The sequence below is a fragment of the Callithrix jacchus genome, chromosome 2, assembly GCF_049354715.1.
Source record: "Callithrix jacchus isolate 240 chromosome 2, calJac240_pri, whole genome shotgun sequence".
NCBI classification, from domain to species: domain Eukaryota; kingdom Metazoa; phylum Chordata; class Mammalia; order Primates; family Cebidae; genus Callithrix; species Callithrix jacchus.
The window spans coordinates 105827683-105853854 of NC_133503.1; the positions used below are offsets into that span (position 1 = coordinate 105827683).

The 26172-nt window shown below is 33.3% G+C and overlaps 2 long non-coding RNA genes across 2 annotated transcripts; one reads left to right on the top strand and one right to left on the bottom strand.

The window, feature by feature from the left end:
- Positions 1-12502: 12502 nt before the first annotated feature.
- On the bottom strand, positions 12503-24342 carry LOC118151443 (uncharacterized). Its single transcript, XR_004739756.3, has 5 exons — positions 24303-24342; positions 23493-23640; positions 22406-22440; positions 19354-19414; positions 12503-12873 (listed from the first exon to the last, which is right to left on the bottom strand). It is a non-coding gene; the product is annotated as an uncharacterized LOC118151443 (long non-coding RNA).
- Positions 13031-18546, top strand: LOC144581575 (uncharacterized). Its single transcript, XR_013532565.1, has 2 exons — positions 13031-13163; positions 15201-18546. It is a non-coding gene; the product is annotated as an uncharacterized LOC144581575 (long non-coding RNA).
- Positions 24343-26172: the final 1830 nt, after the last annotated feature.

Consider the following 26172-nt stretch of genomic DNA (forward strand, 5'->3'; position numbering starts at 1 on the left):
CAAATATACGGTGTGAGTACCCCAGCCAATCATGTGGAGCCCAAGTTGCGGATTCATGGACAAATAAATGGTTGTTAATTTTGACACTGTATCAGAGTATTTTGTTAAACAGCAATAGATAAGCAAAACATACACAAAGAAAGAACTCACAAAAAAAGAAAATTTTAAATGTTTACCATAAGAAAGAACTACTGTAATTAAGATTTTAGGAACTTAGAGAATAACCTTTACGTTGATCCATTGGTCTTTTTAAAGAAGATTGTACACATGTAAAAAGATACACTGTAGAAAATCAGTGAAATTGGACCATAATACACAGAAAGATCATGTTGATGATTTCCCTTAAAAATTTGAATCATTACAGTCAATACCAAAGTGAAGTTAAAAAAAAAGTATAAGAAAGAGTGGTTGATTATTGATCATAATGTCACAATAAGCATTTTCAATCTAGCAAAGAATAACTGGAAAATGAAAATGCAAAATAAATTTATCTATAGGTTAACTTTGATAATTACCAGGATGCATAGAAATGAGAGCTGAAGCAAATGGAAACCTCTCCTTTATTATTTTTCTAGAAATGACAAGATAGCATTCTTTTCAATTAGAAGCTTTTGTTCATCCTAGTAATTTTCAACAATAAAAAACAAAATTAAAAAATGAAAAAGAAAAAAATAAAATTATTGATGATAATGTTAGTTATCAACTGCTTCATAAAATATTGCCCCAACACTTCATAGCATAAATCGACAGACATTTATTATGTCATGATTTCTATGGGTCAGAAAATTCAACTTGGCTTAGCTGGATGCCTCTGCTTCAGTGACTCTCTGAAAGTTGTGATCCAGGTATCAGCCAGGGTTGGTTCTTATATGAAGACTATGGAAGTAGGATCTGCTTCTAAACTCATTCACATAAATGCTGGTGGGATTTTAAGCCTTGTGAGCTATTGGACTGAGAGCCTCAACTCAGTCCAATATGGTTATTTGGTCAAAGAGTTTGCTTGGTTCCATATTCTGTGAGGCTTTGTAGGGCAGCTACCTTTCTTCCAAGTTAGTGAGTAAAAATAACAGCGAGCATGCAAAATGGAGGTCACAATCTCTTTATAACCTATGCCAAGAAGTAACCTTCCATTGCTTCTGCTAAATCCTATTTATTAGAAACAAGTCAGGAAGTCTAGTCTACATTTAAGGGAAGGGAATTAGAAAAGATCAAGAATACCAGCAGGTGAGGATTATTGAGGCCATCTTAGTACTGCCTAACACAAGGGCTCACACACACACACATACACACCCACACACACACACACACACACACACACACACACACACACAGGTTTCCTAATCATGTATCATCAAATAGCATGAAACATTAAGTTCAATTTAGTAAATGAATTAAAACAAGTTATATCAAATTTAGTTTATATTTTAATAATAATAGGATGTTACATGTTAACAATGTTAGGTTTTATCTTTTATAACTGATCTAAGGAAAGGATATTATTTACTTCCATTTAGACAGTTATAAAAATCATATTAAGGTCCTACATTTTCAATATATACCATATATAGTTGTCTCAGGTTAAGAAATTAAAATCACAAAAATTCAGACAAAAAGAAGAAAATCGTCATGTTTTGAGGTGATCCAAGCTTTAATATTTCTTGCTTTTAATAGAGAAGATATAGATAGTTGTGGAATAGCAACTTCCGTATTTTATTTTAGAGGTTGTTCTTTCTACACATGTGGTGCATTTTAGCACATTTGGTTTTGGAGAAGAGAGAGACATTTATTTCAGGTAATAAATAAATTTGTTTTTAAAACTATGTAAATCAGAAAGCAATTAACACAATGGCAGGAGTAAGTCCCTGCTTATCAATAACAACATTGAAAGTAAATGAATTAAACTCTCCAATCAAAAGACACGGAATTGGTAAAAAAAAAGATCGAATGATCTGTTGTCTGTAAGAAACACACTTCACTTATAAAGATACACATAGTAAGAAAATAAAGGGATAGAAAAAGATATTTTATGTTTATGAAAACCAAAAGGAAAGCAGGAGTAACTATACTAAGACAAAATATATTTCAAGACAAAAGCTGTAAAAAAAGACAAAGAAGGCCATTGCATAATGATAAAAGGATCGATTCAGCAAGAGGACATAATGATAGTAAATATATATGTACCAAACACTGTAGCACCTAGATATATAAAACAATTATTATTAGAGCTAAAGAGAGAGACAGATGCCAACATAATAGAGGTTTACAGAATATTTCTTTCAACATCTGCAGAGTACAAATTCTCCTCAGCATATGTAACATTCTAAAGGATATGCCACAGGTTAGGTCACAAAACAAGTCTTAAAACATTAACAATAATTGAAATTATATCAAGCATCTTCTCTGACCACAAAGGAATAAAACTGGAAATTAATAACAGGAAGAATTTTGGAAACTATACAAGCAGGTGGAAATTAAACAATAGGATCATGAATGACCAATGGGTCAACAAGAAATTAAGAAGAAAATTAAAAATTTTTTGAAATAAGAATGGGGACAAAATGTCAAACCTACATGTTACACAGTGAAAGCAATACTAGGAGAAAAATTTATGACTACACCAAAAATGTAGTGCCTACCTCAAAAAAGTCCAACTTCAAATAAGTCAAATGATGCATCTTAAAGAACTAGAAGAGCAAAAGCAAACAGAACCCAAAAATAGTCGAAAATAAATTATAGATATTAGAGCAGAAATAAGTGAATTTGAAATGAAGAAAACAGTACCAAACATTGATCAAACAAAAAGTTGTTTTTTTAAAAGATAAACAAAGTTGACAAATTTTTAGTCAGACTAACAAAGATATAAAGAGAGAAGCTCCAACTAAATAAAACCAGAATTGAAAGAAGGAGACATAACAATTGATACCACAGAAATTCCAAGGGTCATTAATGGCTACAATCAGCAACTGTGTGACAATAAAATGAAAAATTAAGAAGAAATGGATAAATTCCTAGACACATACAACCTGCCAAGATTGAACCATGAAGAAATCCAAAGCATCAAAAAACAAGTAATGAAATTGAATCCTTAATATGAAATCTCCTAGTAAAGAAAAGCCTGGGATCCAATGGCTTCACTGCTGAATTCTATCAAACATTTTAAGAAGTGATACTAATTCTACTGAAACTGTTCTGAAAAATAGAGGATGAGTGAAAACTTCCAAAATCATTGTATGAGAACAGTATTACTCTGATACCAAAACCAGACAAAGACATATTTAAAAAAAAAAAAAAACAAAAACCTACAGGCCAGTATCTCTGAGAAATATTTATGCAAAAATTTTGAACAGAATACTAGCAAACGAAATTCAACAACACATTTAAAAGATTATTCATCATGACCAAGTGGGATTTCTCACAGGAAGGCAAAAATGGTCCAACATACACAAATCAATAAATGTGATATATCATTCATTGGTTATAAAAGATTACCATATAAACATTTCAATTGATGTTAAAAAGCATTTGATACAAATCAACATTCCTTCACAATAAAAATTCTCGAAAAACTGGGTATAGAAGGAACATACCTCAACATAATAAATGCCATATATGACAGAACCACGGCTACTATCGTAGTGGGAAAAAACTGAAAGCCTTTCCTCTTTGATCTGGAACATAATAAGATGCCAATTTTCACCACTATTATTCAACATAGTACTGGATGTCCTAGCTACAAAAGTTAGAAAACAGAAAGAAAGAAAGGGCACCAAAATCGGAAGTGAAGTCAAACTATTCTTATTTGAAGGTCATATTATCTTATATTTGGAAAAACCTAAAGACTGCACCAAAAAACTACTAGGACTAATAAATTCAGTAAGGTTTAAGGATACAAAATCAGCATATAAAAATCATTAGCATTTCTATATGCTGACAGTGAGTGATCTGAAATAGAAATTTAAAAAATTATCTGATTTACAATAGCAACAAATAAAATTAAGTACCTAGGACTTACTTTAACCAAAGAAGTAGAAGATCTCTGTAATGAAAAGTATAAAAAAATGGATTAAAGAAATTAAACAGGACATACTCATAAATGGAAAGATATTTCATGTTCACAGATTAGAGGAATCAATTTTGTTAAAATGTTCATGTTACCCAAAGCAATCTACAGATTCAATTTAATCTCTATCAAAATAACAATAACATTCTTGACAGAAATAGAGAAAAGAATCATAAAATTCATCTGGAATTACAAAAGACCCAGAATAGCCAAAGCTATCTTGAGCAAAGAGAACAAAATTGGAGGAATCATATAACCTGATTTCAAATTATACTACAGAGCTATAACAACCAAACAGCATGGTACTGGCATGTAAACAGATACATAGACAAATTGAACAGAATAGAGGACCAGTAACCAGATCCAAATACCTACAGTGAACTCGTTTTTGACAAAAGTGCCAAGCACATACACTGGGGAAAAGATAGTCTCTTCAATAAATGCTGCCAAGAAAACTGGATATTTATATGCAGAAGAATGAAACTGGACTTCTATCTCTCACCTTATCCAAAAAATCAAATCAAAATGGATAGAACAATTACATCTAAGATCCCAAACTATGAAATTACTACAAGAAAACTTTGGAAAAACTCTCCAGGACATTGATCTGGGTAAAAATTCCTTGAGTAATACTCCACAAACATAGGCAATTAAAGCAAAAATGGACAACTAATATAGCATCAAGTTAAAAAGCTTCTGCACAGCAAAGGAAACAAGAAAGTGAAAAGATTAATGACACAGTGTGAGAAAATATTTGCAAACTGCCTATCCAACAAGGGACTAATAACCAGAATATATATGGAATTCAAACAACTCTATAGGAAAAAAAAATTATAATCCAATTAAAATATGGGCAAAAGATCTAAATAGACATTTCTCAAAAGAAGACATACAAATGGCAAATAGCCATATGAAAAGGTGCTCAACCTCAGTGATCATTAGAGAAATCCAAATAAAAACCACAATGAGATATCATCTCACTTCAGGTAAAATGGCTTCTATCTAAAAGTCAAGCAATAAATGCTGGTGAGGATATGGAGAAAAGGGAATGCTTGTACACTGTTGGTGGAAATATAAATTATACAGCCACTATGAGGAACAGTTCAGAGATTCCTCAAAAACTAAAAATAGAGCTACCATACATGTGGGAAATCCCTCTTCTAGATACATGTGGGAAAGAAATGAAATTAGTTTATCAAAGAGATACCTACAGTCCCAGGTTTGTTGCAGCACTGTTCACAATCATCAAGATTTGGAAGCAACCTAAGTGCCTATCAACAGATAAAGAAAATGTAGTACAGGTGCACAATGGAGTACTCTTCATTCCTAAAAAATGAGATCCTATTATTGGCAACAACTTGGCTAGAACTGGAGATCATTATGTTAAGTGAAGCAAGTGAAACACAGAACGGCAAACATCACATGTTCTCACATTTTTTGTGGAATCTAAATATCAAAACAATTGAATTCAAGGACATAAAGATTAGAAGGATGGTTTCTAGACACTGGCAAGGGTAGTTGTGGGGCAGGGTGGAGGTGGGGATGGTTAATGGGTACAAAAATAATAGAAAGAATTAAGAAGACCTAGTATTTGATAGTACACCTGGGGAACTATAACCAATAATAATTAAATAGTGCACTTTAAAATGACTAAAAGAGTATAATTGGATTGTTGTAAATCAAAGGATAAATGCTTGAGTGGATAGATGCCCAATTTTCCATGCTGAATTATTACATATTGCATGCCTGTACCAAATTATCCCAGGTGCTCCATAAATATATATACCTATGTACCCACAAAATTTTAAACATTTAAAAAATGTGTAACATGTTCATATGATGGCTATTTGTAGGAATGAGGAACATGAGAATTTAATGCAAAAGTATGAGAAAAAATGCATTAGATCTCATTAACGAACAATTATTCTTTTAAAATTGAAAAGATTCGTTATAGTTCCAGAAACTTTAGCAGTAAGAATTTTTAGACCAGCCCCCTAATGCTCTGTCCATTATATTTTGACCATAACTCTCTTCCATTTTCCAGTTCTTTGAATGCATTTTGTAATGTATAACTTTTCTCCACACCATAATTTTGCCTAATTCTCGTCCTGAATTGTTCTCCTGCTAAATTTGCAAATGAGGGAGAATATCATTCATGTGTCTACCTCTTTAAACAAGAGCAGGCCTGCAGTTGACTTATGAGCGTATAGATTTGCTGATCTTGGGTAGGTGGCACAATACATATACAATGAGCTGTGACTGAGGATAGGAAGTGTGGTGTTCCAGGAAGGGCTTGTTGACACTGTAGTAATTCTAGTTAGCAAAATAAGTCTAGTTTATTACTAGTTCTTAACCTTTCTTGCTAATTTAGCTCAGGTCCTGTAAATTAAACATCAGGAATGGGACCGGAGATGCTCTCTACACATTTCTAGAGGGCCTATTACATTCAATTATATTTTAAAAGGAGGCACACCTCTTATCACCGGGCATATTAATTATCAGCTGTCCTATAGAAGATATTAATGGAAATGAGATTTAAGAGAAGCACTAGATCAACAAAGAGGAAGGCACCTTACCACATAGACTCATGAAACAGATAAATAATAAATGGACAGCTTTGCTAAACCAGGAGTCTGAGACAAGAAATATATGTGTATATACAGCAAGCAAATTAATAAAGGATAGTAAAAAAGTATCAAAACCCCTATTTGAGGTTCACAGTTAAATATATAAGGGAAGCATGGTAAGATTGCTAAACTATCAATGTTACAAAGAGGCAAAATGGAATATTTGCATGGGCAAAGTAAATTTAGTAGTGTCAAATGAAGAGATGGGGTTAAATAGTTGGAACCTACATTCGTAAGTACAAAGCAGAAGGTTCATTCTACGGTAAAAACTACACTGTGGGAAATTAGAATGCAAAGTAGAAATCCAACTAAGGTTAGGGATAACTGTAAGATTGAGCAGATGCTGATGTTGTTATTAAGCTGATTATTTGTAACCCAAAGCTCATTTTATTTCTGTATGCATAAAATGAGAGTTGTCTGGGCTGGAACTGATCCACTTGAGTCTTAGTACCAATATCAGTTGCAAGTCAGAAAGACAGATAGCCTTTGGGGTCATTTAGACAATACTTAGTGGTCTCAGTCTCTTTCTCCCAGCCCAATTTAGCTCCCGTAACAGTATTTTTTTCACTGGGACAAGGGGACAGGTTCATATCAGATTTAGAACAATTACTTTGGACATGTGCGGAAAGCACAGGAGACTTTCTGCACTATGCACATCTGACTTACAGGGAAAGCTGCTAAATCCCAGCAAATCTATTTGCATGTTGCTGTCCAGTTGTCAGATGGTGTCTCAGTTTATAAATGTGAAAATCAGAGCAGATTTTATTTTCATCAGGATTTCAGACTTACCCATTGAAATACAGCATATCAACAAGGCTCCCTGAGCTTTCATTATCATATATGCATAGCACTGGATTGAAATGCACTTAGAGTTGGAAACGACCAGCAGGCTTTTCACCTGAGAAAAGTTTCCAAACATGAGATCTTTTCAACAAATTAAGTTGGACTACTTGACATAAACATAAACTTAGGAGAGGGATTAAAAATATTTTCAAGCAAGCAGTGCAAGCTACGAGGAATGTAGGAAATACGATTAAGAAGTATTTTTAAGAGCTTTCCCTCTTACCAACTGACTGCCTAGGATCCATTTACAGATGTTCCTCCCCTTATCCTTCTTGCTCCACATTTGTTCCCATGGATGCTAGACCATGGTATGGTCTATGCTTGACCAATTGTTAGGAGTGTAGCCCCAGAACTTACGAAATTTATAGCCTAGTGGGGACTATAAGTGATTGAACAAATATAATCATTTGAGAGAAAAATATCCACCTGTTTGATCAGTGATATGAGAGAAGTGTAAATGACTATGTGAATGCCAAAGAAAGAGGTAATCATTCTAAATAGGGGATAGAGGAAGAATATGCAAAAAAGACCACTTAAATAGGACTTGGTAAAGTTAATAGGGTTTTTCTAGATTGACTTTTGGGAGGAAAACTATTAGTGAGAATAGAAAGATAACAAAAGATAGTTAAGAAGCCTCGGGACCCATAATGCAGTGACAGTTTGGTATTACCAGAAGATGTACATACACGTGGAAAAAGATGGAGATATTTGATGATAAGCCTAGAAAAACAGACTGAGTACACCATGGAGAACTGTGATGCCTGTGTTAAGAAATGATAAGAAATAGGATGCTAGGGAAGGTTTTTCACTAAGGAATTAACAAGTTTGCAGCTGTGCTTGAGAAGCACTACATGAAAACTCAGAGAGGTGGGTATGTGTATAGTAACAATATTAATGTGGTCTGCAGCAATGCTGCTGTGCATTTATGCATGTCTCTCTCTTTTTTTTTTTTTTTTTTTGAGACGGAGTTTCGATTTTGTTACCCAGGCTGGTGTGCAATGGCGCAATCTCGGCTCACTGCAACCTCCGCCTCCTGGGTTCAGGCAATTCTCCTGCCTCAGCCTCCCGAGTAGCCAGGATTACAGGCAAGCACCACCACACCCAGCTAATTTTTTGCATTTTTAGTAGAGACGGGGTTTCACCATGTTGACCGGGATGGTCTCAATCTCTTGACCTCGTGATCCACCCGCCTCGGCCTCCCAAAGTGCTGGGATTACAGGGCATGTCTCTCTTTACATAACTACACGTGGATATAGCTACAACATTGAGTTCATGTATATTTCATATGAATGTTATATGCACATTTTTATATATTTCTTTTACTTGGAGATAAAATTATTTTAGTCAAAATTATTTTTATAATGCAATTTACTGTATTGTGTTGTTTTCTGCCTAAAAGAGATTATTTCAATTCTGTTTTATTCTTATACATTGGGGAGTTTAAATAATGTAATATCAACCTGGGCTGTATTAGAACTACTGGCTTAGAAATGAACATTGGCCAGAAGTTATTAAAAATGGATAGCTGTTTAGTGGTGTGTGGGAAATGAGTTGATGGTCACAGTCCAGTTCTTCCTTAACAGGTGTCTACCTCATAAAAACCACTATCATAATCAGCCCTTATTGGCACCCTTATTGCCAGCATGAGGAAAGAAGCCAAGATTTAAGATTGCTTTCCTTCTCTGTCAGAACTGTGAGGGGAGCTTCAATTCAACCTATTATAGTGTCTTTATGTTTTCTTTTGTACAGTATTAATTTCTAAAATAAATTTACTCTCTGAGAAGTCATCTCAAGAGACTGTCATTGACTTCTTAACCAGACAATAATTCATTTTAGAAATAATGTTGTTAGAAGGAAAACATAGAGCTATTATAAAAGGATATAATGAGAACATTTGAAGAGGTATCATTTCAAATCAGCAGTTTTACAGACAGACATATGTTCCCACCACAGGGACCTGTCCTACTGCTTGAACACCAGAAGCAAATTCATTACTTAAGATCATTAAGGGATCGCATTCAAAGCTAATCATGATTTACAGGGTGAAATCCACAGCTTTACTCAGTGTTGCTTGATTGTGATATTGGATGCCACTCAATTGAAGGAGAATTTGTTTCTCCATGCTTGCTAACATGACATCTCCCATATTTATGATTTCAGCATGAAATCTAGTTACAAAGAAATAAGAAATGTTCAAACCAATTCCTTTGCAATAGAATTATTTAGAACATGCACCTATTGGATACAATGTCAAAATTCATCTTTTGCACAAAGCTGTTTTCATAAATAAAAATATTTTATATGCATTTTATTGTGCATTTAAACATGATTGCTCCCACTTTGAAAAGATGTTTGCTGCAATGATGAAAGGAAACAATTGGCTCTTTTTAAAAGACTTTACATTATGTTTTAATGGCAGTTGTAACTTCTTTTGAGGAGTGAAAGAATTATGGACTTGAATACATAGCAATAATTTTTATATTATGCTTTAGTTGGCCTTTTAATTTTGGAAGAGCAAAACTGCCTGTATAACAAGAAAAATGCATTCAAATATATTTATATGTATTACACAGAAAATCATAGAAAACTTCATAAGCATGCATATGCACAATGGATTTTATTCTATGTAGAAAATTTATACAGAAAGACTAAACAAAAGAAGCTGCAGGATAGAATTAAAATTATGCAGAATTTGCATTTCTCCCATTAAAAATTTGTATAATTGACCTCAGTGAAAATTATCAACAATGAAAATATTGAGAATATTCAATAAAACAAAAAAATTTTGAATATTAAATAAAATGTATATAGTTGCTTGCTAATTGAATTTTTTAAAATGTAGAAACACACAATTGCTTTTTAAAGCCTTTCATTTTTTTTACATTGTTTTGTGTTTGTTTTATATTCTTGGCAACATATGTAATTTTTAAGGACACGAGATAGACTGCTCTCACAAAAACTGGTATTTCAAAATAACTAAAATAAAGTTTCATATATTGGCTTAAATTTTTGACACTACTGCATATCCATAAAGAGAAAATACACATACTTTAACAGAAAAGGAATTTCAAAAAATCTCATTTGCAAGAAAAATTGTCCAAGATTAGAAAACCACTTAAAAGAACAGTCAAAATGATTATCTGTGTTTACAGTTACCATCGTATAATAAAAAAAGAAGACTTTTAAAATAATATTATTGTAGTGTGTTCTTTTTTGAATTGATCATAAACCAAATTAGACAATTCTTCAAGTATTCAATTGTTTAGTCATTTTATCATTCCACCTTTTCTAAAAACCAGTAACCCCTTTACTTAAGTCTGAGGAAAACTTACTGGGAGTAAGTTTGGAAATCAAGGAAAGATTGAATTGTTGTAATTTTATAACCTTATTGAGGTGTGCATTAAAAAATCTTGTACTTAAACTTTTCTCAACTGAAGTATACATAACCTGACAACCTGAGGACTGAGACCATGACTCACATATCCTTGATAAAACTTTGCATTGAGCACTATTTCTGACTTTTAGTAGGAACTCAATAAAGGTATATTAATTTTATGTTTGCAGACACAACATATATAGGAATTCTTCCAAAAGTCACAGGAAGTCTTCCAAATTAAAGCAAAGAAAGACACAAATCTCACTTGGCTTTAAAATTATTTCTAGGCATAAGAATAGAAGCACATTTATTAATTTTACTCTTAAATAAATTGAATATATTATTTTAAAATGTTTTTCATGCTCAAGAAAATAAGGGCATGAAGCTTTTATATAACCCTTTATTCTGTGATTGATCCAGATGATCTTTTCAATGTATGACTTTCTATTCTATTTTTAGAGAGAATCCACTGAAAGTATTATTTTTGTCTAACTTTAATTCTTGAAGCATATTCTGAAAATTTAGTGAGTTTCTATGCTTAGTAACTAAAATACTACTTAAATGATACAAAATACTTCATTAAATGATATCTTTATTCTGATTATAATTCTATTCACTGAACAGTTTCCTGTAACTAAAACTTGCACATCCTATCTAACTTGATATGAGCATGGACAAGAGGGGGTTCATAATGTACAAAAGCAATGTTAAAACCTGCAGTTAATAGAATTAATAAATCTGAAGCATTGCAAAGATTTCAAAAAGCTGGTAAGGTCACAGATTCATTAAAAAATCTTTATTTCAGCAGCATTTTGTATCATCTTCAAACCCTTAAATTTGTACAACTATCATTTATATTTTCATCTGAATGCCATTCTATGCATTGCTGATCTCTAAAACGTTCCAAAAGTGAAAAATGTTTTCAGGTAGTTTAAAGGCAGCTCAGCAAAGTGGTATGGTATGAAACACTTCCACTTAACTTCTTCAGGCTTGTTTTGCTCTCTACTCAAGCACACCTCAAATGCTGCACCATTCATTGCTATCACTGCAGTATATCCTATGCCTCCTCAAACACTATCACCACCTGTCAAATCTGGCATGAAATAGTTTGCAAGGTTTTTATGTTGATTTTAAGGAATTAGAAGCATCAAGCATGTTATTTATTCTGGGTTTATCTCCAGTAATGTATACAGTTACCAATAGCACTGGATTGCATCCTGAATAATTTTTTCAGGATTGGCTGCTGAAATACTATATTGTTGTCTGGATTAAGGTTGTCTATATATTGCACCAAAATTTGCTTTTATTTAGAAAGACTTCAGGTTGTTAAATAAGTCAATAGAAAATGTAGCTTCTGACAATTACAATTTAAAAGGCCACCTTCCCAAATTAATGAAGAATATTCAACATCCTAGTATTTTATAAATGTACTTACCAAATTAGATTATCATCTCTATTCCTCTTCCAAGGGGGAAAAAAAGTATTTCCTATAGATTTGCTTTTAATGTTAATGAAAAACAAAGACAACCACATAAGTATATAAAGCTATGAGTTGAATTTTGCAAAATAATTTAGGCAGTGAAAATTTGACAGATGCAGTTTCAATATCTTGTATATCAAAAAGTAAAGTAAATTTCTGCAGTGAGAGTTGGGGTAATACAATAAAGAAGAATGAAGAGAAAGCAAAGCAGACAACTGGATGCCAGGGGAAGCCTGAATCCGTGATGGGTTCTCCCATAAGCTCTGTGCTTTGTCCTTGCTTTCTCTGAGTCTGGTGCTCTTTTCTCTAGGCAGCTCTGACCCTTCCTCCCAGCAGAATGTTGAGTGCTGGCCAAGGTCTCATGGTTGGTCCATTCATAGATCTAGCAACAGATCCAGGTCTCATTTTCTTCACAGGTGAATTTAGATATTGGGATTATTGTTCTAATATCTCTTTGAGAACTAGAAGAAAATTTTGGAAACTTTCTCTGCAAAAAAAGAAAAGCGCACAAAACATTTTGGATGAGTTTTAAGCCTATCCGTGGTCTCCAAGTTAAGAATCCAGAGATTAGAATACTTTTAAAGCATTATATGTGTTTCCCTAATATATATAAATAGTGGGGTTTTGGATAATAATAATAATTTCTTTGGCCTTTGCCTTTCTGTAGTTGCAAACCATTTACATTGAGTATACATTGAAGAGTGCAGCCCCAGAAACTAGACCACCTAAGTAGCAATCTTCATTCAGCCACAAACTTCCTGTGGAACACTGGTCAAGGTACTTACCTTTTCTTTCCTTCATTTTTTTCATTGGTATGTTGTGGATAGCAATGTTTATTATATGGATTTACCTCATATGGATTTGCAGCTATTAACTTAGTGTGACATGCATGTGTGTGAATGTGTATTAACATAGGCAGGAATTTATATGTATCGTGCTTAGAACAGGTCCTAGAAAGTGATAATTGTTCAGTATATCTTAGACATCACATGTGTATTTTTAAATTCTGTAAACATACATAAATATAAAGATAAAATACATCTTTCATAATTTTATTTAGTTTTTTTCTCTAGAATGTCAAGATCTAGCTTCTTATATTTGAAAATTAACCATATTATCTAATTTGCAGTGTGATATCCTGTGCATTTGCTGTATGATTATGTTTATGGTTTCTAAATAATGCAAAATGAAAGAAAGAGTTTTATATCTCCACAGCAAAGAATCAGTGGCTATTTTCCAATTTAAAAAAGCACTGAAATAAATATTATCAATAATGCTTAATGTCTATGCAATTACTTTATTTGTAATTAGCATTCTTCCCCATATAATGTGTCTTGGGATCATGTTCCTCTTTCCCCTTTTTGAAAATAATGCATATCAAGTTTCCTTATTCATATGGCTGGTGGAAAATTTCTTACATTTATATGTAAGAGTCTTTTCTAAAAAGGCTTTCTTGACTGAGCTAATTCATGCTCATTCTTAAGTTTTTCTAAACTGAATATACAAAATTAATATCAACAGATTTCTAACCTATTGCTTAATCTATATGTTTTAGAGCTTATAATCAGATAATACTTCAGATAAGATTTGGTTCAAAATTTTTATACCAGATGCAATTTACTTTTTAACCTTAAGTCCTTCAATATCTCTTTTTCCTTTTCCTATTTGTCCACTGGTGAAGTGTTACAGATAAAATGTCATTTCTGTTAAACAAGAGCAGCACTTTCTGTCCCCACTCTTGCTTACATAGATAATGAAACTAAGTAAAATATAAGTATGGTTGGAAAGAGAAAGCCACATATATTTTCTGCTTAGTAAAACAAAACTGTTTTGTTTTTCTCTGAAGTATTTCTTGCTAGACTTATATTCTTTCTTTTCAAAAACAACTATAACTTTCACTATGCACTTCACCCCTTTCTATGGCCAATTATTTTTCAGGCTCTATAATTTTGCTTTTTTAAAATCCAAACTTGAGTCCCTCCCTCCCTCTGGCACACATACATATACACTCTATTTTAGGTGTCAGGGCATGTCAATAACATCAATCACCATTCGCACCATCGATCATGCAGCTACGAAGCAGTTGGATGACATCTGCCATAACACCCTTCTGTGCTACGGTAATGCACTTGAATTTTGATGCAGGAAGATATTGGTTTGCAGACTTGTAATCAATCACAGCATCTTTTCAAGCAGAATATCTTGGTGATATAACAGAGAGTTAATCACATATTCTTTGAGTATGTTTGGGCATGAATATAGGAGAGTTCCATAGTGTAGATTAATATTAAGTAATTAAAATATAATTTTTAATTCTCCCAATAGTCAACATCATATTAATTACCCAAGCAATATTTGCTTTTTAAACTTTAACCCTTTTCTCCACAAATGTCAGTATTTTAAGGTTTTCCTTTATTACAAAATGTTAGGCAATATTTGTGTCTTTCTAAAATGCAAAGATAAAGACAAAGCAGTCCCTATTTAGTATTCCTGACTCTTGTCAGGACCACTTAGTGTATGCACATTTTATAGAGCAATATGTTTATTACACTATTGGTGATGGTCTTTGTTTGATATACAGGAAAATTGTATCATAGCAAATGTGAATAAAACAGCAGATTTTATAAATAGAGGCAGTTGAAATAAATCAAAAGTAAAATACAGTATCTGATAGCATTGTTTAACTTGATTTTATTTGAAACTTTGTTATTGCATCTAAAAATGAAGCTTTCTATAATAATATGCTTGCTAATTTTTTCAGCTTTTAAAACTTAACTGTTCTAACTTTAAAAAAAAATTTTTTTTTTTTTTAAGATGGAGTTGCACTCTATCACCAGGCTGGAGTGCAATGGTGGATTTCAACTCACTGCAGCCTCCGCCTCCTGGCTTCAAGCGATTCTCCTGCCTCAGTTTCCCGGGTAGCTGGGATTACACGTGAGCGCCGCTATGCCCGGCTAATTTTTCTGTGTATTTTTAGTGGTTACAGAGTTTAGTTTCACCATGTTGGCCAGGCTGGTCTCAAACTCCTGATCCTAGGTGATCCGCCCACATTGGCCTCCCAAAGTGCTAGGATTATAGGTGTGAGCCACGGTGCCCAGCTGTATTATTGATACTTACAGGTTTTTAATACAAAAGATGTTTGCTGCAAGGCTAAGAGCAAACAGCAAAATAACGTGGTTTCCTGAAAACCTTAGAAATTTGGGGAGAATAGATACTGTTACTTGGAATAGAGATCTCATACTCATCAACACAATAGCAGTAAACCTGGGAGAAAGCAAAGATATGTTTCCCCCAGGGGATATTTTATTACACTATACTTCTCAGAAGAAATAGAATATGGACTCCGAAGGAAAGGGAGCAAGGTTGAGTTCAGATCCTAGGGCTCTGCCTCTGCTTCCTTGGGTTAGAAGTTTCTAGGATGTTGTGTGATGTAATGATGCAGAGAGTCTTTCCTGGCAGTCACAATGCCTGTCATTTGGGGAAAGAGGAGGACAGAAGACTTCTTCTAAGATGACAAAAAACAACAACTGTAGTTTTAAGTTTGATAAATTCAGTGTTTCCAGATAGTCTCGGTCTTTTAAAGAAAAGTTAGAAATTTGGATTTTATGAGATTTGATACTTAAAATTGGCTAATATTTTAAAGCACTTTGGAGATATGTACATGTATGTGTGTATAATATTAAATACTGGTTTACCAACCACTAACTGCTAATCTCAGTTAAAATACACAACAGTTTTTCAGTATAAAAACTCTATGCCCTCTCTGTTTTAGCATTTGTGTTTAATTGAAAAATGTTTACTAAATAATGAGTTAATAACTAGCATTAAATTTATATGACCCATGGCTGCCTATTTATCTCTATACTTTTTCCCATACATTTTTCTTGCCTCACAAATTCCCTTCTTTCAAGGAATGCTCACTCGATAACCCACTTAAGTTAGTCTCATCCTTCAAGGCCCGTTTTAAAGGCAACCAACCCTGTGAAATCTTTCAGTTTCCTCTGAAGAGAGTTAAGCTGTTTTCTTTTGTTTTTGTGTTCCCATCTTGTTACCTACTTACTTTTAAAATTCTGGCTTAATTTACACCGTTTTCATCTTTCCACCATCTTGTAATTACACACTCAGAAAAAAAATCATTAAATTAAATCAATTACATATATAAGATTCAAATGTATTTCTTGATTGAATAGTTTTGTGATTTGTGAGGCTGCAACGTATTAATCCATGTAACAGGGCTAGTGTAAAAGTTATCTTCTCACAAATGTACTGCTAATTTTACATTTAACATGATGCCATCTACTTTAATTTTATGTGATCAGAGAATACAGTCATCTAACCAATCAAATATTCTGTGTAATAGATGCAATAAATAAAAATATCTGCATGTTTCTATACATGCACACACACACACACACACAAGCTCACACCAACTCACCATGACATGACCACTGAACAATAGTTTGCCTAAAATATACTTATCATAATCTGTATTATACTAATTAACTATCCAAAGAAATTTCAAGAACATTTTTCATATGAACTGTATACTGTACAAAGTGGTTAACATGTTTGGGAACTGATCCACATTTTATTATTTGTTTTGCCCAAATTTTGGTCAGTCTAGTCACAGACTTATTCTTTTTTCCAATGTAGCATGCATTATTTATAACTGTTTATAAGCAAAGACCTCAAGCAACTGGTAAGGTGAAGCAATTTCAATCAGGAAATCATCTTCCTATCACAGTAGAAAAGTATAGGCAAGGAATGTTTTGCTTCAAAGTGACTATGTCTGCTTCAAATACATAAAGTACCAAACCAGTTCAAGTTAGATCATACTTGTAGGGTTTATTGCTGAAAAAAAAACCCACGAAAACTGAGTTTTGTACATTTATGTAGCATAGAACTAATCACATTATATGGTAATTATTTATTTCTATGTCTACATTCTGCTTTAGATATTGAGCTGCACCTGAATATTCTTTATTTTTGTTTTCCCAGAACCAAGTTCATATATAAGACTCTAGGAAGTACTCACCTAAGCACTGAACAGATTCATAGATTAATTAACATATGAATCAGGGCAAGGACTGTTTGATAGCAAATGAAACTTTCCTTCATGACTCTGTTTCAGCACAACTGAGGCAGGCTACAATAAAGTCTACTCCTGCTACAATTAAAAAAAAAATAGTGGGAAAATAATATGTAGCCTGAAGTTTTCATTGGAAAAATTATTCAAAATATATGTAAATATTCATTCATTTTTATTCATTCACACTACAGTGTGATCTATGTTGTGCCTTTCATGGGTTAGGTACAGTATTAAGTGCTAAGGACTACCACAAGGCATAAGTCAGAAAGACATGTATTTAGAGCAGTAGCTCCAATTTGAGATAACACTGGGCTATCAGGGGACATTTAAAATATCTTTTGGTACATTCTGATGTGAAAATTAGGGTACGGTGCTAATGGATAAAGATACAAGTTGATGCTAACATCTTACAATGAACAGGAATACCTCTCACAACAAAGATACACCCAACCAAAATGTCAATCAATAGTGCTGAGATTGAGAAATTCTGACTTAGAAGAATCATGAAGGAGTGTAATAAAAACTTAACTTTGTGCTGAAATGGCATAAGTAGAAAATTATCACCTCTTCTTTAGGTAGCCATGGAAGGCTAAGAGAAGAGACACATTCACATTGGGGGCTTTAAGTATGTTTTCCAGGAATTAAGTTGATGGAAGGCATAGGAAAGATGTCAACTTTATGCCCCAGTGGTTGGCACATCATAGGGTAGTTAAGACTGTGGGGAATGATGCTGCAGAGCAACACAAGGATCACCTCAAAAGAGAAGAGAAATATTTTCCTTTGTACAACACATTTATACAGAGTCATATGACAGAAAATTCTTATTTGTCGTTCTTAGGAGAATATATTGCATTAGGAAGACAATAAGAAATGTTGAATAATGTTTTCGCAAAGAAGTAAAATGGGACATGTTAATATTTTTTTACCAAGGAAAGTACAAAAAAAAGGAAAAATTTGGGAGCATATTGGAGTGAAGAGACATTGGAAGGCAAAAGCCAGGCAAGGTTTGTTTTAAAATAAAACTTTAGGAAAATTATCATTGGCAAAAGTAAGGATGTGGCAATAAGAACAGAATGAAAGAAATAATTCAGGGATAATTAGGAAGAGCAAATTAAAGTAGTTGTAAAAACCATCTCTTAGGTGGAAAGTTATTAAAGAGTTGAGATTGATACCATGAGATTGATACCAAGTTCTGGCTTGCCCTATTAATTAAGTATATACAGTTTGCAATAAGATGATTGGACTGGGCTCAGTCAAGTACATGCTGAATTTGTGGTTACTAGACATCATTCAAGTAGAAGTGCTCAGTATCTAGATGTAGAATTCAGGATGTAATCTTAGTGGAAAAAATTGATGAGGGAGTCATCAGCAAATGGATAGACATCAGAACCAGAGGGATGGATACATTTATCTGAGGAAAATATAAAGAATAAAAGTACAAAATAGCCAAAATGAAGTCCAATGTGACTGGGTCAGTTTCTGGGAATCCAAACTAAGCCTATGGAGGTTTAGCAGGAACTTTGGTAACCAGATGCAAGAAGTTTGGTATCAACAGAATAAAAAAATTATGTCTGACATCTTTTTATTAAATTTATTTTCATAAACAGAACATTAATAACAAATAAATATAATGTGATTTTAGGGTACACAAGTGATACTTTACACTTCTACATACTAGATGAATAAAAGGTATAGTCTATCTATGCTAAGAAACAAAAAGAGAGATGCCTGGCACTTTGTAGGTGGTTAATAAATATTTTTGAAATGCAAGAGTATTTGTAACATGTACAAGAGATATAGCAAACCCATAAAATTTCATTAAAGTGGAATGTTAAGCAGCTAAGCTACCTGTGGCCTAGGCTAAATTTAATCTCTTACCTGGAATCATCCCACAGCTCTGTGTTTGTTTGTTTTCTTTTAATTTATGAACACCAAAATTCTTTTGGAAACAGAAGGAAAAAATTGTTAGCATAAGATTATAAAAAAGTGGTTGTAATAGATCTCTCAAACTTATTTCTCCTAAAAGTTGTGTCCTTTGACTAATTACTCCCTACCCACACCCAGCCTCTGGTAATTATCATTTTACTCTCTACTTCTATAGCTCATTTTCTTCATATTCCACATCTAAATGAGTTTTTAGCTAAATTTGACATTTTACAATGGATACATATTTCAAAACAACATATTGAATATGATATATGCACACAAATGTTATCTGTTAATTAAGAAATATTTAATAAATAGTAGATTCAGGATCTTTGCTTTTTTCCATCTCTTTTATTTTGGGTTGGAAGAGAGGGGCTTGAATCTATTCTATATAATTTAGGTGAGAAAAAGTATTTCCCTTTTTTTAATAGTAAACAATACAGTTGATTTTTGACCACACAGTTTTGAACTGTTTGAGCCCACTTACAGGCAGATTTTCTTCTACCTCTGCCACCCTGAGACAGCAAGATCAACCCCTCTTCATCATGCTACTCAATGGGAAGATGACAAAGACAAAGACCTTTATGATGATCTACTTTGTCTTAATGAATAGTAAATACATTTTATCTCCCTTATGAGTTTTCTTGATAACATTTTCTTTCACTGGCTTAGTTTATTGTAAGAATACAGTATATAATTCCTATAACCTACAAGAAACTTGTTAATGGTCAACAGTGGATTATAAGTAGTTAAGTATTGGGGGATCAAAAATTTACACACAAATTTTCAACTGTGCAGGGTTCAGCACCCCTAACAGTTGTGTTGTTCAAGGATCAGCTGCACTTTGTTATAAAGTAAAGCAATCTCAAGTTTCAAGAGGTGCCTTCGAATTCCAAGATTAAATAACAGAATCTATACTTTTCATGTCTTGAGATAGTTTTATTATTTACTTTATTGACCTTGATCTTTTCAGACAAAAAGTAGTTTGTGATTTTGTTGTTATTTCATATCACCCTCAAATGTCAGTGCTTTCCTATAAACTTTGTCATTTTCATTGTTGTGTGTGTGTGTGTGTGTGTGTGTTTTCTAAACCATCCCATTCTTTCAGGAACTTGGTTCCTGTATGCTTTCTCTCTCCAATTATTTTTAAATGTTTTGAGGCAACAAACAAAGGTGAGTCATTTATATTATAATGTTCATCTAAAATATTAAAGTATAAATTAACCAATATATTAACATATCTATTACTAATACAGCTAATATAATTATAACTATAGGATAAATGCTTCTATTTTCTAATATTTAATGCATCAGTGAAAGTGTTGGTGTAGTTTCACTATACTATCTGCTATGCAGTGAGTGCAACAAGATGGGAGAATTATAATTTTGGACACTAAAATCACACTATGCAATTGTTACCAAAATTGTTTTCATGTAAAGGTAATTAAATAAGGCTTTTTTCTGCTCCAGTTCAGGAGACAACTATTTAATTATGTTTCTCCCATTAAAAGTATTTTCAACCCAAATGGATATACCTCCAAAGAAGCAACCTATTTTGTAATGCGTTAATATAAGTGTATGCTATTTCTTTTTGTTCTAGAACTTTCCTTATGCTTTCATATTTTCCACACTGCCTTTCATCCAGCTACACAGACATAAACATACATGCATACAGCCTTTGGAGAAAAAGAGCCTTTGTATTTTTCCCTTATAAACAGGAGAAGGCCTTTAAGAGGTAATTTAGCATATGCATTTTATTCGAAGAAATGTTATCTAGCTTCGAATAATTTTGAATAGTGAGTATACCATTATTATGTGAAATTGCATTTTATTATAAGTCAGTATTTCATATAATATTTCTGGGACATTTAGTTTTTTAATCCACATATTTAAAGTTTGTAATTAAACCCATTTTATTAAGCAAATGAATTTATTATTATTCTCCTTCTAAATATCTGACTCTTCAAGAAAAGTGTTCTCTTTCTGCATAAGACTTCTCTTATGATTGAAAGGAGATTTTTACATTTCTAATAGACTTCTTTCATTTAATACCTAATTGAATCTTTAGACCGATGCCATCTGATCAGGAATGGACAATGTGATGATGAATCTGGGCCACTAAGCTGTCCAGTATGGTCTCCACTAGCCACATGTGGCCTTTAGGTACATAAAGTGTAGTTACCACAAATGTGCAAATGAGACAATACAGTTTTAATTTTACTTAATTTTAATAAATCTATATTCATATTTAAATAGCTGCATGTGGCTAGTGGCTACTATACTGGTCATCACAGCTCTAGCTGATTTCATCACCCACTAGGGGGAAGTCCTTTTCATTGCCTTTTTGAGATTCTAAAGGATGTATGCATTATTGGCTTCTGGCCTGACCTCTTTCTCCAATGTTAAAGCCAGCAGTGTAGCACTTTCAAATCTCTCCCTCTCTCTCTCTCTCTCTCTCTCTCTCTCTCTCTCTTTCTCCTTTCTCTCACCTCTGCTATTAAATTGTCACATCTACCTCTGTGCCATTCATCCTCCTGCTCTTCCTCTTATAAGGACCCTTGTGAGTACATTGGACCCAGCTGGATAATTCAGAATAATCTTGCCATCTCAATATCTTTAATTTAATGACATCCACAAAACCCTTTTGCTGTGAGGTTAACATAGTCAAAGGTTCTGGAAATTATGACATATTCATCTTTGGGGGACCATTGTTCTGTCTACCACAGCATGCATTTTGTAACATTTTATAATAAACTTTTAGTGCTGTTTTGAAACAGTTTATAATATTTGCAAATATATACACACATACATATCAATTCAAAAATATAATATGCTTATGAAAGACATGTATATATGTATGTAATATGTGTATACATAACAGTAATAAAACTTAACATACAAATGAATAACTAGATATGTGCTATAGTAAGATGATCGATGTATTAGTCAGGGTTCTCTAGAGGGACAGAACTAATAAAGGGGAGATTATTAAGTATTAACTTACCTGATTGCAAGGTCCCATAATAGGTTGTCTGCAAGCTGAGGAGAAAGGAGAGACAGTCTGAGTCCCAAAACTGAAGAACTTGGAGTCTGATGTTCTAGGGCAGGAAGCATCCAGCCCAGGAGAAAGATGTAGGCTGGGAGTCTAGGCCAGTCTAGTCTTTTCAAGTTTTTCTGCCTGCTTTATATTCTAGCAGCACTGGTAGCTGATTAGATGGTGCCCACCCAGATTAAGGGCCCGCCTTTGACTCAAATGCTAATCTCTTTTGGCAACACTTTCACAGACACACCCTTTGCATCTTTTAATCCAATCAAGTTGACATTCAGTATTAACTATTCACAACTGTGTACCTGTTCTTATGTTTCATAACCTTTGATGTTTTATTCAGAAATTGTGCTCGAAGATTCCTGATCACTCATATCATTTCTAACCCACATATCTCTTTGGTTGTTTTTTTTGAGATGGATTGTTGTTCTGTTGCCCATGCTGGACTTCAATTGCAATATCTCAGCTCACTGCAACCTCTGCGCCCTGGATTCTAGCCATTCTTCTGCCTCACCCTCCCCAGGAGCTGGGACTACAGGCTTGCGCCCCCAGGTGCAGCTAATTTTTGTATTTGTAATAGAGACAGGGTTCACCATATTGGTCAGACTGGTCTTGAACTCCTGACCTGAGGATCCACCCGCCTTGGCCTCCCAAAGTGCTAGAATTACAGGTGTGAGCCCTGTGCCCAGCAGTCTCTTTGGGTTTTGTTTTTGCACCCTTCTATTAATACTTTTTTATATTTCTTTAAGAAGGCAGTATTTAATAATGCCTTTGGCTAGTAGTTTGGTAATTCAAGTTGTATTTTATCAGAGTTATTAATATCTAAGTAGTGTGGTATAAAAGTCTTGCTACAGACAAGGAATATTACATTAATTACTTCAATTCTATATACCTGACCTATGACTTTGAATCTAGATTACTAAATTAGTGTCAGAACTAAAGCTTTCAATGCAAAAAGTTAATAATTTAGATGGACATGCCAAGCTGTTTTTACTTTAGTGGACCTAGGTACTTTTGTCATGCAAATGTGTGATCACATTCTTACTTCAGTTTGCTTTAAGTCACTGATTCCATTACTGGAAACAACGTTGGTCTGGAATCAGATTGATGTTGGTTTAAACCCCGGCTTGGTCAGTTAGTAGCCTGTAAGTTTTGGCTCATCTCTTCAGCTTCCTAAGTTTTAGTTCTCTCATCTGTAAAATTGAATTAAAATTTAACCCTACAGTTGCCAACAGTGGCTGTCTAACCTAGTGAAATTTTAAGTAAATGATAGCAGGTTTTGTCATGATTACCTTTAACAGTCGAAAGAAAAGGACAAATTGTAGAGCATTAAGTCATGGGATAATTAATAGAAAATCAAAGAAAATAAAGAGATAGCGACAGATATTCTTATTAAATATTAAGCTAGGAAATCATCTTATGTGAGCCATGAGATACTAAGTATTAGGCACATTTCTATGTAATATACAACTTTATACAGAGACCTTGGATTCAATTTCTAAATGGCCTCTTTTTTTTATTGTTTGCCATTTATCAATCTAATTTTACCTTGATTTTAAGAACATTCAGTATTTAGGCTTTAAACTCATGTTTTTTTTTTTTCACCTCATATCATTTCTGAAAGCCTTTTTTGTAAGGCTGGTTGCCTTGCCGGGAGTCAAACGGACACATTCATCACTCTCTGCGCCTGATAACTGCATTATCACCTGAGCTCATTATCTGGCTTCACCGCATAGCTTCCCCACACCCGCCTCTGCATACCATGCCCAAGCCCACACTCAGCAATAAATTATGCATCCAACCTCCAGCCCACTGTTAAAAAACCCTGCAGAGAAATTTTTTAAAAAAGCCCCACCATGGCAGCTAGTTTCATGTACTTCCTACTTTAATTCCATGTACTTCCTGCTCCTCAACAGCCAATAGAAATGCCTTCTCTTTGTTTCCCCAGTAGCCAATCATTTGCCTGCCCTCCCCATAAAACCCCACACCCTGAACAGCTGGGTGAAACTTCTCTGGCCCCCCCTTAGACCACTGAAGCTTGCCTGGGAGCTGAATAAATTAGCTTCTCACTTTCTTATACTTGCCTCAGTTTCCTCATTTTACCTCAGCAATAAATCTTACAATTTTTACTCTTTTTCTTTTGCTCTAAAGATCTTTCTTTGTATCAATCTATGTTATAGTGTTATACCTTGTAAGAACAAAGTAAAAAAATAACATTAGGTCATTTCAGTTTTAATTCTAACATTTACAACTTTATACCCACTTTATTATATATATATATATATATATATATATATATATATATAAAACTATATGTTCATATATGTGTAAGCAAAAGTACACAGCTATTATATATGTGTGTCTATGGGCCAGCATATATGTTGCATATATAAAGCTAAAAGATAAAGTATTTACATATATAATGTTAAAACACAAAGCATACATAAAGTTAACACATGAAGTTGAATATATACACATAAAGCACGAAATATGTATTTACATTTATGAAGTTGATGCATAAAACTATCACATGTATACATATACACATACATAGAAATATGTACAGTACGTAAAAGGATAGACATCTTTAAAAACACAGGAAGATGGACATAATTGTGTTGATGCTTTCGAAATTGTTAAATAACAACATTCTTATTACTAGGAATAGTAGCTAACCCAAGCACTGACCCAAATTATTTACATAATGACTATTGAAATATTCTTCTAAATATAATCCTTGTTACCAGTCTTCTTGTGTATTCACATCTATTCTAACCAACTTTATTTTTCAAACTGTCGATATAGTTATCTTTCTAACAATGCATATTTGATTCTTACTCTTAAGTTAAAACCTAATTTTTAAAAATTTCTACTGGAACTTAGAAAGTTTCATGGGATAATTTTGTGGCATGGCTTACAAAAATCTTTATAATCTGGCTCTCATGACTTCTCAAACATAATCCCTGGAAATCATCACTAATCTCAACAGTCAAAGCCAAATCATACTTTGGTGTTTTTCCCTCAAAGCCATTCAGCTGTTTTTCTCTTTTGATTGTCCCTGTATCTTTCCTATCTTCTCAAACTGACTAAAATAATTCCTGTGCATCCATCAAGACTCATCTCACCATTCTGTTCTGGAAAGTTTCCTTAATTTGACTAAGCAGCATTAATCTTTCTCCTTTTATGTCAGTAGGTTTTTAATGCCTTCATCAACTGGAGCATTTTTCTATTGTTTTTCCTTAATGTGCATGATTTTTTTCACCTTACTCAGACTTTATGATGCTGCCGTATCTATTCATTTCTAGCACAGTGCTCCTGATATGGTAACTACAACTGAAATGTTTAGTCAATGTGTAAATGAGCAAATGAATGAAATTGGTTAAGTGGGTTTAGACTTTAAAATTCAATGTTGTTTTTAAATCTACAGTTGCATTAATACTATAAAATATATGCTTATTCTAGGTAAAAAATAACATTTCCACCCTATTTCTGTCCCTAGAGACACTATTATACATAAATAAGTATATAAACCCACAGATTTAGATTTGTATTTTAAATAGTTGTACAAATAATATCATACTCTAGAAAATGTATCTTGCTCTTCTTTGCTCAAAACTATATCTTAATGCTCTTCTTATAAGATTATAAATAAGTCTACCGCATTCTTTTAAACCAGAAACATAAGCAATAGTCTGTAATTAATTTAATTTATTAAACCTATCCTA